The 14,493-nt window shown below is 41.7% G+C and overlaps 1 pseudogene; it reads right to left on the bottom strand.

Moving 5' to 3' along the window:
• Positions 1-11,031, bottom strand: part of LOC122136855 — an 86,186-nt pseudogene extending 75,155 nt beyond the window's left edge.
• Between the last annotated feature and the right edge of the window lie 3,462 nt (positions 11,032-14,493).

Here is a 14,493-nt window from a genome sequence, read left to right as displayed (position 1 = left end):
CAGGTTTTATTATGTGTTAGAGATTGCACACCCAAACTGGACCAATCAGCTGGGAGCAAAGTAACATATATCTGATGCAAAAGAATATTAGAGACAAAATTGCCTGACTTTTGCAGCTACATATTTATTATATTTATATTATATAAATTTTTAATTGTTTATAATTCATATAATATGATAGGTAAAAAATTGATAGCCTGAATGCATAAATTTAATTTTTAATTTAATTTAATTTAATAATATATTCATATAATTGTTATATGAGGTGTCAATTAATTTTAATCTTCGTATTTAAGTACATATGACAGGTGCTGGTCATATAATTAGAATATCATCAAAAAGTTGATTTATTTCACTAATTCCATTCAAAAAGTGAAACTTGTATATTATATTCATTCATTACACACAGACTGATATATTTCAAATGTTTATTTCTTTTAATTTTGATGAATATAACTGACAACTAAGGAAAATCCCAAATTCAATATCTCAAAAAATTTGAATCTTACTTAAGACCAATACAAAGAAAGGATTTTTAGAAATCTTGGCCAACTGAAAAGTATGAACATGAAAAGTATGAGCATGAACAGCACTCAATACTTAGTTGGGGCTCCTTTTGCCTGAATTACTGCAGCAATGCAGCGTGGCATGGAGTCGATCAGTCTGTGGCACTGCTCAGGTGTTATGAAAGTCAAGGTTTCTCTGATAGTGGCCTTCAGCTCTTCTGCATTCTTGGGTCTGGCATATCGCATCTTCCTCTTCACAATACCCCATAGATTTTTTATGGGGTTAAGGTCAGGCGAGTTTGCTGGCCATTTAAGAACAGGGATACCACTGTCCTTAAACCAGGTACTGGTAGCTTTGGCACTGTGTGCAGGTGCCAAGTCTTGTTGGAAAATGAAATCTGCATCTCCATTAAGTTGGGCAGCAGCAGGAAGCATGAAGTACTCTAAAACTTCCTGGTATACGGCTGCGTTGACCTTGAACATCAGAAAACACAGTGGACCAACACCAGCAGATGACATGGAACCCCAAACTATCACTGACTCTGGAAACTTTACACTGGACCTCAAGCAACGTGGATTGTATGCCTCTCCTCTCTTCCTCCAGACTCTAGGAACCTGATTTCCAAAGGAAATGCAAAATTTACTTTCATCAGAGGAACATAACTTTGGACCACTCAGCAGCAGTCCAGTCCTTTTTGTCTTAGCCCTGGCGAGACGCTTCTGACGCTGTCTGTTGTTAAAGTGGCTTGACAGAAAGGAATGCGACAGCTGAAACCCATGTCTTGCATACGTCTGTGCGTAATGGTTCTTGAAGCACTTACTCCAGCTGCAGTCCACTCTTTGTGAATCTCCCCCACATTTTTGAATGGGGTTTTTTTTCACACAATCCTCTCCAGGGTGCGGTTATCCCTATTGCGTGTACACTTTTTTTTCTACCACATCTTTTTCTTCCCTTCACCTCTCTATTAATGTGCTTGGACACAGAGCTCTGTGAACAGCCAGCCTCTTTTGCAATGACCTTTTGTGTCTTGCCCTCCTTGGTCGTCGTCGTCGTCTTTTGGACAACTGTCAATTCAGCAGTCTTCCCCATGATTGTGTAGCCTACAGAACTAGACTGAGAGACCATTTAAAGGCCTTTGCAGGTGTTTTGAGTTAATTAGCTGATTAGAGTGTGGCACCAGGTGTCTTCGATATTGAACCTTTTCACAATATTCTAATTTTCTGAGATACTGAGTTTGGGATTTTCCTTAGTTGTCAGTTATAATCATCAAAATTAAAAGAAATAAACATTTGAAATATATCAGTCTGTGTGTAATGAATGAATATAATATACAAGTTTCAGTTTTTGAATGGAATTACTGAAATAAATCAACTTTTTGATAATATTCTAATTATATGACCAGCACCTATATATATATATATATATATATATATATATATATAAAATTTAAATTTATTACATTTTTAATAATGGCATCTCTTAATCTTCAGAAGAATAGTGAATTGTGCTGACTCTCGTGAGAAGTGAATCCAAATGACGCTTTGCTGACGCTCTTCACATTTCGTGTGATTGGCTGTTTGCTGCACGTGTCACACTTTTTAGGTTCACGCACTCCAGAGTTAATCACAAACTCTGGTTGAAACGTTTATATTGAGCTTTGTGAGCCTGCTGATCTTGATCTAAACCAGGCTGGCTTTTATCAGGATTTGTCAACTCAAAAGCTACTCTGCAACTCTGATTTTGTTCATCTCGCTTCGTGCTACAGGTCAACCTTTATAGAGGAGCTATGCAGTACACAACATCGGGAAGATGTCTTATTCGTGAACGAGTCTTTGCAATGAACCTGTTGATTCAGTTCACAAATCTGACTGAATGATTTATTCGTGAATTGAACTGATCAGATTGCAGCTGTTCTCGAGTTAACAACTCACTGAATCTGAGTGCACACGCAACTTAAGTTGAGCTACTATAATGCTTAATTTTAGTATTGATTATTGTAAAAGAAAATGACGGTCAGTTATTTGCAAACTAAATCTGACTAATTCTTTTTATTGAAATAAATAAACCTGAGGATTATAAACACCAGTCAAACTGTCACAGTTGTGTTCTGTTCCTCGTAGTTGTCATGGACTTTGAGTTTGTTTTTCCACATGTTCCCTGACCTAGTTTCCCCGTCTAAAGCCTGATTCGGACGGTAATTGTTTCTCATATGGACGGCTGTAAAAATACATTTACATATCACCATAGTAAAGACCAATTTTTAAAATGTTTAAATGCTTCTCTTCTCTTTCTGCTCACACTCGCTGCGGTGGAACAGTAATGGAGTATTGTTCTTTAAAATACTAGCCAGCATTTTAGAAATAAATGTGTATGCAAAAAATAATTTGGACGGCAATTAAATCACCGACTACCCCATGTAAATGGTGAAAATAACTTACATCCCGATGAGAAACTATTACCGTCCAAATATGGCTTATGTCTGATGATGTCATTTGGTTCAGGGGTCTTGTTAATCATCCTCATTTGCCAGTGTATTTAGGTCCAGTCTGTTCAGAACGTCCATTGTATACGTGTGTCATCTGCCTACCTATTTGTGGATTTACCTTCATGTGGATTAATTAAAGACTATTTGCCTTCATCATCTTCTTTGTGCATATATTTACTTGACACCATTACGTGACACGAACACAATCATGTTTTCTAACTAGCATATTTACTCACAGCAGGCAGCTTTACTATTATCAAAGAATTTCTGTTAATTAAAATGAACGAATGTACATGTCTATAAAAGACACTCACCTGTTCTTCTTCAAAAATCCCTTTCTCTTTCTGTGTTTTCATTCTTTCATAAAGATCTCCTCCTTCACAGTACACCATCACAATATAAAGAATCCAGCTTCTTTATCTATATAAAGATATATTGTGCCAGAGAATAATGTAAATATGGAATAATTGACTTTAATTGACTGTTGAATTCTTAGAAAATAATGCACACCCCGAAGTTGTAATGTGGCCACAACGCGAAGCAGAGTTACACGTCGGGTGTGCATTATTTTCTAAGAATTCAACATACCGCTCATGGTTACCACACCTCAATACATCGATCAGATTATATATTTCAAGGCATTTGTCCCGGTTCTACTTAAAACGCTATTACGCTACTGAGAGTAGGATTAATTTCTTCCTATCTCATTCAACGCCTACGTTGCTAATTCCAAAACATAATTTTTAAACCTAGTAACTGAGGTCTAAACCACTGACTAAAGCAGTTAATAACGAAGTTATAAGAAAGAGAGAGAGAGAGAGATTACCTCTGAGAGTCTGCATCTCTCAAAAGTGTTCAGCAGCAATGTCTCTAGTTACGTTCATTTTCTTCACAAACAGCATCGTTGTTACCTCGCTTTGTGAGAATTCATGTAGTTTTTAAGATGTTACACTATGTTACTGATAAAATCATCAGAGTAGCGCTAACAACATTAGCGCATATGTTAACTTGTGTGCAAACTGGATGTGCATCTTTGAGGGAAAGAGAGCGGGAGAGATAGAGTATGTGCTTTCTATACATAATAAAACGGAATTTTAAATATGTTGTTTTTGTCCTATTGTTTACTATATTTATTTGTTTGGCCAATGTTGTTGTGGGTCATTGTGGTTCTTTTGCTGTTTAAGCTTTAGGGACCTTTGAAATAACTCAAATCATTTGGCAAAATGATATGGGCATGTAATGCATTCAAAAGCTGCCTGGAACTATGTTCGCTGTGTGTTTCCCTGAAAATAATTGCACACCTTAGAACGTTCGACAGCCAATCAGGTTCAAGCATTCAATGGAGCCGTAGTATAACTAATAATAATTGTATTTATCAGTGTAATGGCTTTATTTCAAAGCCAACAACTATACAGATGTTTTAGAATTGTTCATTTTGCTATTCTTCTTCAAACTTTAAACAATATGTGGGTTTTTTTGTTAGTTGTTCTCTTCAATTTTGTAAATAGAAGAAAATTACTGTCTCTCTTCTGTAATTTAAATGAACTCACCTTCAAATGAATCCACATAAGAAACAATATATGCATGAAGCAGATTCTTCAAAATCTTGAATTCATCTATGACGCTATCAAGGCTGTTTTTCTGAGAAGAAGAGTTTTTTCCATGGTTATTTTTATAGCAAGCTAAGCACTTAAAGGGGTTATATGTTGCTTTTTTTAAAGATATTTATTTTGTGTATTTGGAGTAACAGAATATGTTGACATGCTTTAATGTTCAAAAATTAAATTTTTGTTCAGTTAAATTTTTTAAATACAGTAAATTATTGTAGATCCTCTATGCCCCGCCTCTCTCAAATGCGTTGTTTTTACTAAAATTCCCTCCTTCAGACAAGCGCAGTCTGCTCTGATTGGCCAACTGACCCAGTGCATTGTGATTGGCCGAACACTGCAAGCACTCATCGGAAATGTAACGCCCCTTTCCATAATCGTGAGCTTCATCTTTCAAAATAAATGTAAAGACAGTTAATAATATCCTTAGTTTTTACCATCAGTTCAAGTCTGAAAGGGGAACAGAGTTGCGTGACAGACACAGTGATGATGCTTGTATGTGTTTGCAGTACACAAGCCACGGACGGTTAAGTCCGCTGACTCCACTGTTAGACCGTCTATCTCCCTCTTACACACACGCACGCACACACATACACGAAGCGCAAAACTCCGCATTTGAGCAGTCAATAGCAAATACTTAAACTAATAACAAAACATACTTTCAGTTGCTGATTCAGAAGCGCCAGATTGTCGTAGCAAAGTCAGAATTACCTCCTCTCCTAGGTTCACGAAACGGTCGTCCATAAAAATGCGTTGCTGTTTTGTTGTAAGTAATCTTAAAGATTTCTAAATGCATCTACTTTCAGAAGGCCAAATAAAGTGCTTTTGCTTTCGCCTAGAAACACACAGCATCTCTCTGACATGGCTGCCTCAACACTAACTGCGGTTACTGAAACCCCGCCTTCTATCTTTGCATTTCTTTTAACATTTGGGTGGCATTATGCAAAATATTTCCACACAGTGACGTAAGCATGTGGGGGCGTGTTTAAACGAGCCATTTTAGGGGGGTGTGGCAGAGTCTTAACTTTGATAAAGAATATCTCTTTATCATTTGAGACTTTAGTCTTTGCAACTTTACAGATCTTCTTCATGCACCAAGAGCTTGTAACACTCCAAAGAGAAAAGGAAAAATTGAAATCGCATCATATGACCCCTTTAACTATAAAAATAATACTCGTATGGGAATTGCAACATTACAATTTAATAGCTTTTTTTTAATAGAGTACAAATGATGTCATCATGGTACAGTACATTCTTCATTGCACTTACATCTTTGTACTTTATCTCTTTGATCACATAAGAATCTCCCTCTGTGCTGGTCACCAGAAACACTTGTCCAAGTTTTTTCTTTATGGTGTAACCATGTTTTTCTAGCAGTCCTACAATCAAGATTTAGAGTTATTTCTACAAAATACTGTTACCACACTACGATGACCACTAACAAAAAAAAAAAAAAAAAAAAAAAAAGTTACATTGTGACTACTATTTGTTGTTCATAGTATATTTACATTTACAATCAAATTTATTTAAAGTGACTTTTAAATATGGATGGAACATCACAATTTGTCATAGCAGAAATATTCATAGTACATAATTTCAATGTTTAATTGAAAGCTACACTGGGAAATAAGCGGCAAGAGCAGAAGAGAAAAGCAGAAAAAGAAAAAAGAAGTTGTGTGTTGTGTGTGTGTGTGTGTGTGTGTGTGTGTGTGTGTGTGTGTGTGGTCTGTGTGCGCACGCAATTGCCATGGTTTTAAAGACTCTGGTAGCTGAAGATAGTATGTACTCTATGGTGAATAACGTTCCCGGTTACTTAACTGTAACCTTGTTCCCTGAGAAAGTGGAACTAGATGCTGCACTGCTCAGTGCATTGGGAAACGTCTTGTTCGTGACCAGCTGTGAATAATGTGTGTAACACGTCGATAGAATTGACCCGGTGGTAATATAGCCTCGGTTGATGACGACATCGGAGCGCGCCCGCAACACGGGGCTATAAATAGATAAGCCACAGGTGCATCAACAGGACATTTTGTCTAAAGAGCAGTCCTGGGACATATTTCAGCACGGCAATGCAGCCAGGCAACTCGTTCCGCTTTCTCAGGGAACAAGGTTACAGTTAAGAAACCTGGACCGTTCCCTTTAGAAAGCTTCAGTCGATGCTGCGCTGCTCAGCGCATTGGGAACGAGAATACCCACGCCGCCGTGCTTGAAAATTTCTGGACCCCTAAGGTTGTGCAGGTGTGCTACCAAACCACAAGAAGGCCTCAGACATTAGCTTGTGATGTTGACTCAAGGACATGAGAGCCCGGAGTAGCATGGACATCCAAACTATAAAATCTTATGAATGTGTGCAGAGAGGACCAACCTGCCGTTGTGAACGGCGGAGGGCAGAAGGCCTCTAGAATGACCGGATGTACAGTCGAAAACGGAACCTTAGGCAGGTAATCAGGATGAGGATGCAAAATCACTTTCACCTTCCCTGGGGCAAAGTCTAAGCATGATGGTGAAATAGACAGAGCCTGCATATCCCCAATTCTCTTCAAAGAAGTTATTGCCATGAGAAAAAAACATTTTTAGAGTCAGAAGTCTATCAGACGCTGATTCTAAAGATTCAAAGGGGTTTCAACCAGACCCTCGAGAAACTATAGCTAAGTCCCAAGAAGGCATCTTGGTTTTTTACTGTAGGTCTCAGTTGTCTGGCCACACGAAGGAAGCGAGAGAGCAGAGGGTGTCTCCCGAGTGGCATCCCGTCAATCAAGGCGTGGCAAGCTGAAAGAGCGGCCACATAAACCTTAAGAGTAGCAGTGCCTGTTGACAATTTCTCTTGCATGAAGTCCAGAACTGAAGCAATATGGCAGTTGACTGGATCTACATTGTGTACCACACACCACCTGTCAAAGACACCCCACTTTACTGGCATAAACTCTGTCTGGTGGAGGAAGCCCTAGCACTAAGAATGGTATCAATAATATCCAGCGAAAGCCCTGTGTTCCTCAGTTGGTACCCTTCAGGGACCAAACATGAAGATTCCACAGGTCGGGCCTGGATGGAATATCGTGCCCCCTGCCTGAGACAGAAGGTCCCTCCTCTCCGGGAATCACCCATGGCGAGCCGTCGAGGAGAGATATTATCTCCGAGAACCATACTCTGTTCGGCCAACGTGGTGCTATCAGCAAGAGGCAAGACCTTTGTTGGCGAACTCTGGCTAGGACACCCGGGAGCAGAGAAACTGGAGGAAACGCGCATACAGGCACATTTTGGGCCATGTGTGCGCCATCGCATCCAGACCCAGGGAGACTGGGTGACTCAGAGAGAAGTAGAGGGGACATTGCACTGTCTGATGGGAGGTGAAGAGGTCCACTTCTGCTTCATAAAATTTTCTACAAATCTGTTTCACTACCTCTGGGTGGAGTTTCCATTCCCCCATCGGTAGTGTCTGTCTGGACAGTAAATCCGCTCCCACATTCAAATGCCCTGGAATGTAAACTGCCCTGAGTGACAGGAGCTTGTCCTGGGCCCAAAGAAAAATCTGCCTTGCTCTCTTATTCAGATTGCGTGAGCACAGACCCCCCCTGGTGATTTATATAAAAGATTGTTGCTGTGTTGTCCACCCGTACTAGGACATGACAGTCTCTCAAATGATGGAGGAAATATTTCAGAGCCAGAAATACGGCCATCAACTCGAGGCAATTGATGTGCCAATCGAGCTGATGACCCCTCCATTCCCCTTGAGCTGAGTGGCCATCCAAGACTGCTCCCCAGCCCATCAGGGAGGCATCTGTCGTTAGCAGTCTGCGACGACACGGTGCCCCTAGAGTGGGACCCAAGGCAAGGAACCAGGGTCTGAGACACAGAGATAGTGTACGAAGCCCGCGGCACGTCACTTTTATTTGCCTTTGAGGATTGGCTCTTGGATGAAATCCTCTGGCTTTTAGCCACAACTGAAACGGTCTCATGTGTAACAGCCCCAAAGTAATCACCGTGGATGCTGAAGCCATGAAACCTAACATCTTTTGATACTGATGAACAGTGCGATCCTGGCCTAGCCTGACCTTGCTCATGGTCTGCCGAATGGTCTCGATCCGAGTGGGAGACTGTTGTGCCCGCATCGTGATCGAATCCCAAACAATCCCGCGATAAGTCGTTCTCTGGCCCGGACAGAGAACCCTCTTCTCGGTGTTGAGTCTCAACCCCAGAGAAAGTAGATGAGCTAACACGATGTCCCTGTGTTGTAGCGCCATCTATTGCGATTGTGCTAGTATCAGCCAATCGCCGATATAATTCAAAATGTGAATGCCCTGGAGTCGTAATGGAGCCAGCGCTGCATCCATGCATTTTGTGTATGTGCGGGGTGATAAGGCTAGGCCGAATGGAAGAACCCGAAACTGTGTCCTTCGCCCCCGAAAGCGAACCACAGGAATTTCCTGTGTTGTGGCAAAATTTCTATATGAAAATATGCGTCCTTCAGATCGATCGTGATGAACCAATCACGATGCCGAATTTGCGACACGACTGTCTTGACGGTTAACATCTTGAACTTGAGTGCTTTTACTGTACGGTTTAAGCCTCGAAGATCCAAGATTGGACGCACTCCCCCACCCTTTTTGGGAACCAGGAAGTATCTGCTGTAATAGCCCGACTCTCTCTCCTTGTAAGAGGAACATGTTCTATGGCGTCTTTGCCCAGAAGAGTTTGGTAGCTCTTGAGACAGTACCTGCATCAGCTCCGGTTTCACGGAAGTAGAGATCATGCCGTTGAAACGTGGAGGATGACGAATAAATTGGATCCTGTATCCTATCCGTATTGTGCTCAACACCCAGGCAGAAATGCCCGGCAGAAGTTTCCACGCTGTCAGACTCTCTGAGAGTGGTACCAATTTTAACACTTCCTTTTGAGGGGATGTTAGATGTTCCGTGTCCTGAATGATGGCAGGAAACACTGGAACATCTAATATCTCGCTGGAAACCACCGCCCCCCGAAGCACAAGAAGCGGCGGGGATGGAGGGGTTTTGTTAGGGTACCACCCCGTGAGGGACTACCCCCACCAGCACAGGCGCCAGAGTGTCAGGACTTCCTCTTCTTATTAATGATAGTCCTGAGGTCTGGCTTGGGAGGTTGCTGAGCACGGCGAACCTGTCCCCAATCCCTACGAGGGGGAGTACGGTCCGCTTTTTAACCTCCCTGGTTTTTGAAGGACCGGGGCGAGGCTGGGTGGCTGATGGCCCCTCCCCTTGAGTGTGGCGAGGAAGAAACTGAACGAACGCTTCTTCATGTTTCTTTACTTCCCTAAACCTGTTGACAACCGTATTAACCGAATCGCCAAACAGGGCAGATGGAGAGATAGGAGAGTCTAAAAGAAACAAACGTTCCTTCTCTTTAATGCCCGTCAAATTAAGCCACAGATGCCTCTCCGTGCTGACTAAAGCTGACATAGACCGGCCAATGGCACGAGCCGTCTGCTTGGTCGCCCGGAGAGACAATCTGTGGCCAGACGAAGCTCAGCGAACGTTTTCTCGTCGATTGTACTGCCCAGACTCAAGTCCTTCAACAGGTCAGCCTGGTATGCCTGTAACACTGCCATAGTGTGCAGCGCAGCACCAGCCTGACCTGCAGCTTGGTAAGCTTTACCCACTAGTGATGATGTTATTTTACAAGGTTTAGTGGGGAGAGTAGGTTTCTTAACCGAGGATGCAGATTCGGGCAAGAGATAGCTCACAAGCATCTCTTCAACCCGAGGCATATCCGAATACCCCCGCGACTTTGCATCCACGATAGTTGAAAAAGTCAATGTCGAGGGCACAAAGATGCGGGAAGTATACGGTTTGCTCCATGACCTCGACAGCTCATCATGGAGGTCCTCGAAAAAGGGGAGAGACTGATGTTGCGGTCTCTCTCTCCTACCACCCGACAGAAACCTGTCCTCCAGCTTACTATGTTTGGGGGTCTCTTGTTCGCGTGGCTTTTCAAGCTGCAGCCTGTCCACCGCGCGAGTAACCACCTCGAGCAGCTCCTCGACCGATTTCCTCTCGCGAGAGGTACGCTCAGCAGCGGGCTGCTCATGGCCCGAAGACCCAAGAGATATATCATCCTCCTCGTGAACAGAAGAAGCACCGGAGTGCGCTTCGAGATCATGAGAGAGGATGCGTGGATCTGTGTGACACCGTAAGCGAAAGGGACGGGCCCGTCGCTTGCTCGTCACGCAGATCTGCACGAGAGCCCTTCAACGAAAAGGTGGGTGCGGTCTGAAAATAGTTCAGACGAGCACGAAGGCATCTTCACTGAGAGCAGTTCACAATGCTCGCACTCACCCGTCTCTAAAGCCAGAACCGCGTGCTCTTCCCCCAAACAAACAAAACAATAATCATGCGTATCCAGCTCATAAATAGGACGAGAGCATGGAGGAACACAACACTTACCGTTTCGTTGGCTCATCCTACGAAGATCTGTAGCAGACGAAAAGAATCTTCCTGACGCACACATGCACCGAATGATCTGAAGACAAAAGACCTGTTGATGCACCTGTGGCTTATCTATTTATAGCCCCGTGTTGCGGGCGCGCTCCGATGACGTCATCAACCGAGGCTATATTACCGCCGGGTCAATTCTATCGACGTGTACATTATTCACAGCTGGTCACGAATAAGACGTTTCCCAATGCGATGAGCAGCGCAGCATCGACTGAAGCTTTCGAAAGGGAACAGTGCGCTGAGCAGTATGTTTGACTGGCCATCAATTTAGGTTGTTTCCCTGCCTAAACTGTACACAATCCCACACAAAAATCAACCTTTTCTGTTTAATTTTATAACTTTGTCACAATGAGAGCGCAACGCCATTAAAATAGGTTTTAACAGAAGACTAATGCCTGCTTGGTTGCACAGACAAGGCTTAAGACTAAAAGTTTTCTTCTAAGGCCATTTTTGTAAAAGTTGCTTAAATATGTTAATTAAGCTAAGGCCTAGTCCTGGTTTAAGCTAAACCCTGTTTGTGAACCGGGCCAGTGAGGATGGAGCTGAATACTGTGGCCTGGGGGTGAACAGAAGCAGTAAATGACTGTTAAAGGGATAGTTCACCCAAAAAAATGAAAATTCTGTCATTAATTACTCACACTCATATTGTTCCAAACCCGTAAAAACCTCTGTTCATTTTCGGAACACAAATTAATAAAGTTTCCTTTAAATATGTATACAGATCTTTATTTTTTAGAAACACCAGAACACAAATAATATAGTAATAATTCAATTAAACATACTTCTGTTTAATTAAATTATTATGATATTATTTGTGACATCAGATTCGCAAAGGTTATTTAATGCTCCTTAACTCATATTTATCATAAAGGTTACTCACTGTTAAATGAGGGTCGTTCTTCAATACTGCTATCGGAGGAATCGCTGTCATCACTGGCACGAGAGAGCTGATGATGATACATCTATAAGTAAAGATTTTGGTGCTTAATGAAGTATCTGTCAGATTCACATATAAAATACTGTTGTTTTGGGCTCTTTAGTGTTCAGCATATAATGCAATTAAATACTGCAAGATCTCCTTATGAATGAAGGATGGTTGTGTCTTTATGATTCATATGCTAGATCAGTGTTGTCACTTTAGGTTTAGCTATTATTATGATCACACAAACTGAAAATTCAAACAAAAAGGTATTTATTCTGGTTTTCTCAGGTAAGTGTGCTGTTTAAAGCACTTGGGGTGTGTTTCCCCCAGCATAAAATGTCTGTATACCTGTCTTTACACAGTATGTTCATGCAAATGTTCTGTATGTGAAGTCATTGACTGACTGACGCTGAGTGAAACAAAACTGCTGTTTTCCCCCGGTCAAAACAAATGTGAAAATTAAATGTTTTGTTAATTGCATTATGAATTTTTTAGTTACATTTGTTCTCATTAATTTAATCCAGCTGCTCTAAATAGTTTATCAACCAGTAATTAAGTAGATGGTTTTATGCACTTGTTGCAGAACTGACAATTTAATACCAATCCAATTAAAAAAAAAACAAACAAAAAAAAAAAAAAATTCAAAATGTAATCCTATAAATAAATATTATATTTAGGATAAGAGATACGAGTGGCAAGCAAAACTACTCTGAAAAGCTGCAAAAAATGGCCTTGAAGTAATGACTCTACATCAGTGTGGAAAGGCCTGAAAGCCATCACCAGCTATAAGACCCCATCCCTCTGCACTGAGCCCAGTCAACAACTGGCTGAAGACCTGAATGATTTTTTACAGCAGGTTTGAAAAGCAAAAGCCTGGTCTGACGCCTGTTTCACACTGCAAGCGTGAGCGGTGCGTGAATGTAACTACAGCTGCACCAGAGTATTCACACTTGAAGCGTTTGTACAGCGTCACAGCAGCGGCGGCTCCAAAGCTACATATTTCTTTACAAAGAGTTTTAAATTTGTATTTAGAGGTTGGTCAGTTGAATGTTTTTTGAAGTCTTGAAAGTTTTTTTAACATGGGGATTCGCATGTAAATGGTAAACAACAAAATCTGCTCATCATGTGTTTTCAGTCATACTCAAATATAGAACGTGCTGGTTATAGTTTTTTTTTTTTTAATATAATACATACTTTTACCCATAGGCGTGTACCCAGATATGTGCTATTAACCAAGTTATAGCTCAGTGTGTCACTCTACGCTGCCGGAAGGAACACGGAGTCAAGAGTAATCGAGAGAGTCTTTATTAATCCAACACAAGGGACTAAGGAGACACACCTGGGAACTAATCAATTAACGAGGGACAGAAACTGGGTCGCAAAGAACATGGGGAATGGAACATATGCAGGGAAAACAATGAGTCTAGGGGTGTGACATTCCATTAGCGAAAGGCTCGGGCATGCACTCCACACATCGGGGAGATGGTGGGCTGGGCTCTGGGTCCGGAGTGGACCTGGCGAGATCCTCCATGGGGCAGATGGTGTGAGAGGTGACCCGTTTCTCACTAGAGTCCACTCCACGAATGCGGCGAATTCCTCCCAAGGACCATCTTCGGACGACGGCGCGCTGCACGCAGTGTTGAGGCTGGCGTTATAGAATGCGCAGTCGGGTAGGTGGTGAGATGGGCTAGCAGTAGGAACTGTCTCGTATGGTCCTCAAGAGAATGTCCTTCCTGCTCCAGCAGGAGGAGGAGGAATTCGGGGCGAAGTAGGGCATCCATGAAACACAATGGGAAACAAAAGGACTGAGGAAAACTGGGAAAAACAAACGGAGCATAAACATGCAAATTAAACTTTTGTGTTGGTCGGGTATTCTGTCACGCTACGCTGCCGGAAGGAACACAGAGTCAAGAGTAATCAAGAGAGTCTTTATTAATCCAACAAAGGAGTAAATCCAACATGGACCACAGGAGGAAAACACACATATGTAACTGATAGACCCAACAAACACAGACTGAAGAGACATGGGTTTTAAAGACAGGCTAACAAAAGTCTAAGGAGACACACCTGGAAACTAATCAGACACACCTGGGAACTAATCAATTAAGGAGGTACAGAAACTGGGTCACACAGAACATGGGGAATGGAACACATGCAGGGAAAACACAACATAATGAGTCCAGGGGTGTGACAGTGAACACATGTAATCTCCATGTCCATTTCTTATAGAAGCTGTCAATATTCTTTATGTAAATTACTTGTGATTAAGCTCAGTTTTTGTAACTGATCGGGAAAAATATGAATTATTCGTTGGATTTAATTGTTAGGCTAAGTAAGAATGTCAACATGTATTTATGTAGAGCTCAATAAAATAATTGGGCTATGCTTTTCTAGCCAATCTTGATTTAAATCTTCATATTTTTCTTAGAAGCTGTCAATATGATTTATATGATTGTTTTTTTGTGTCTGTGTATGTCTTGTGTCCTTTGTTTGTAATTTGTGCCT

This window comes from Cyprinus carpio, chromosome B3, assembly GCF_018340385.1.
Source record: "Cyprinus carpio isolate SPL01 chromosome B3, ASM1834038v1, whole genome shotgun sequence".
NCBI classification, from domain to species: Eukaryota; Metazoa; Chordata; class Actinopteri; order Cypriniformes; family Cyprinidae; genus Cyprinus; species Cyprinus carpio.
The sequence above is the reverse complement of the archived record's forward strand: the minus strand, read 5'-3'. Positions and strand labels throughout refer to the sequence as shown.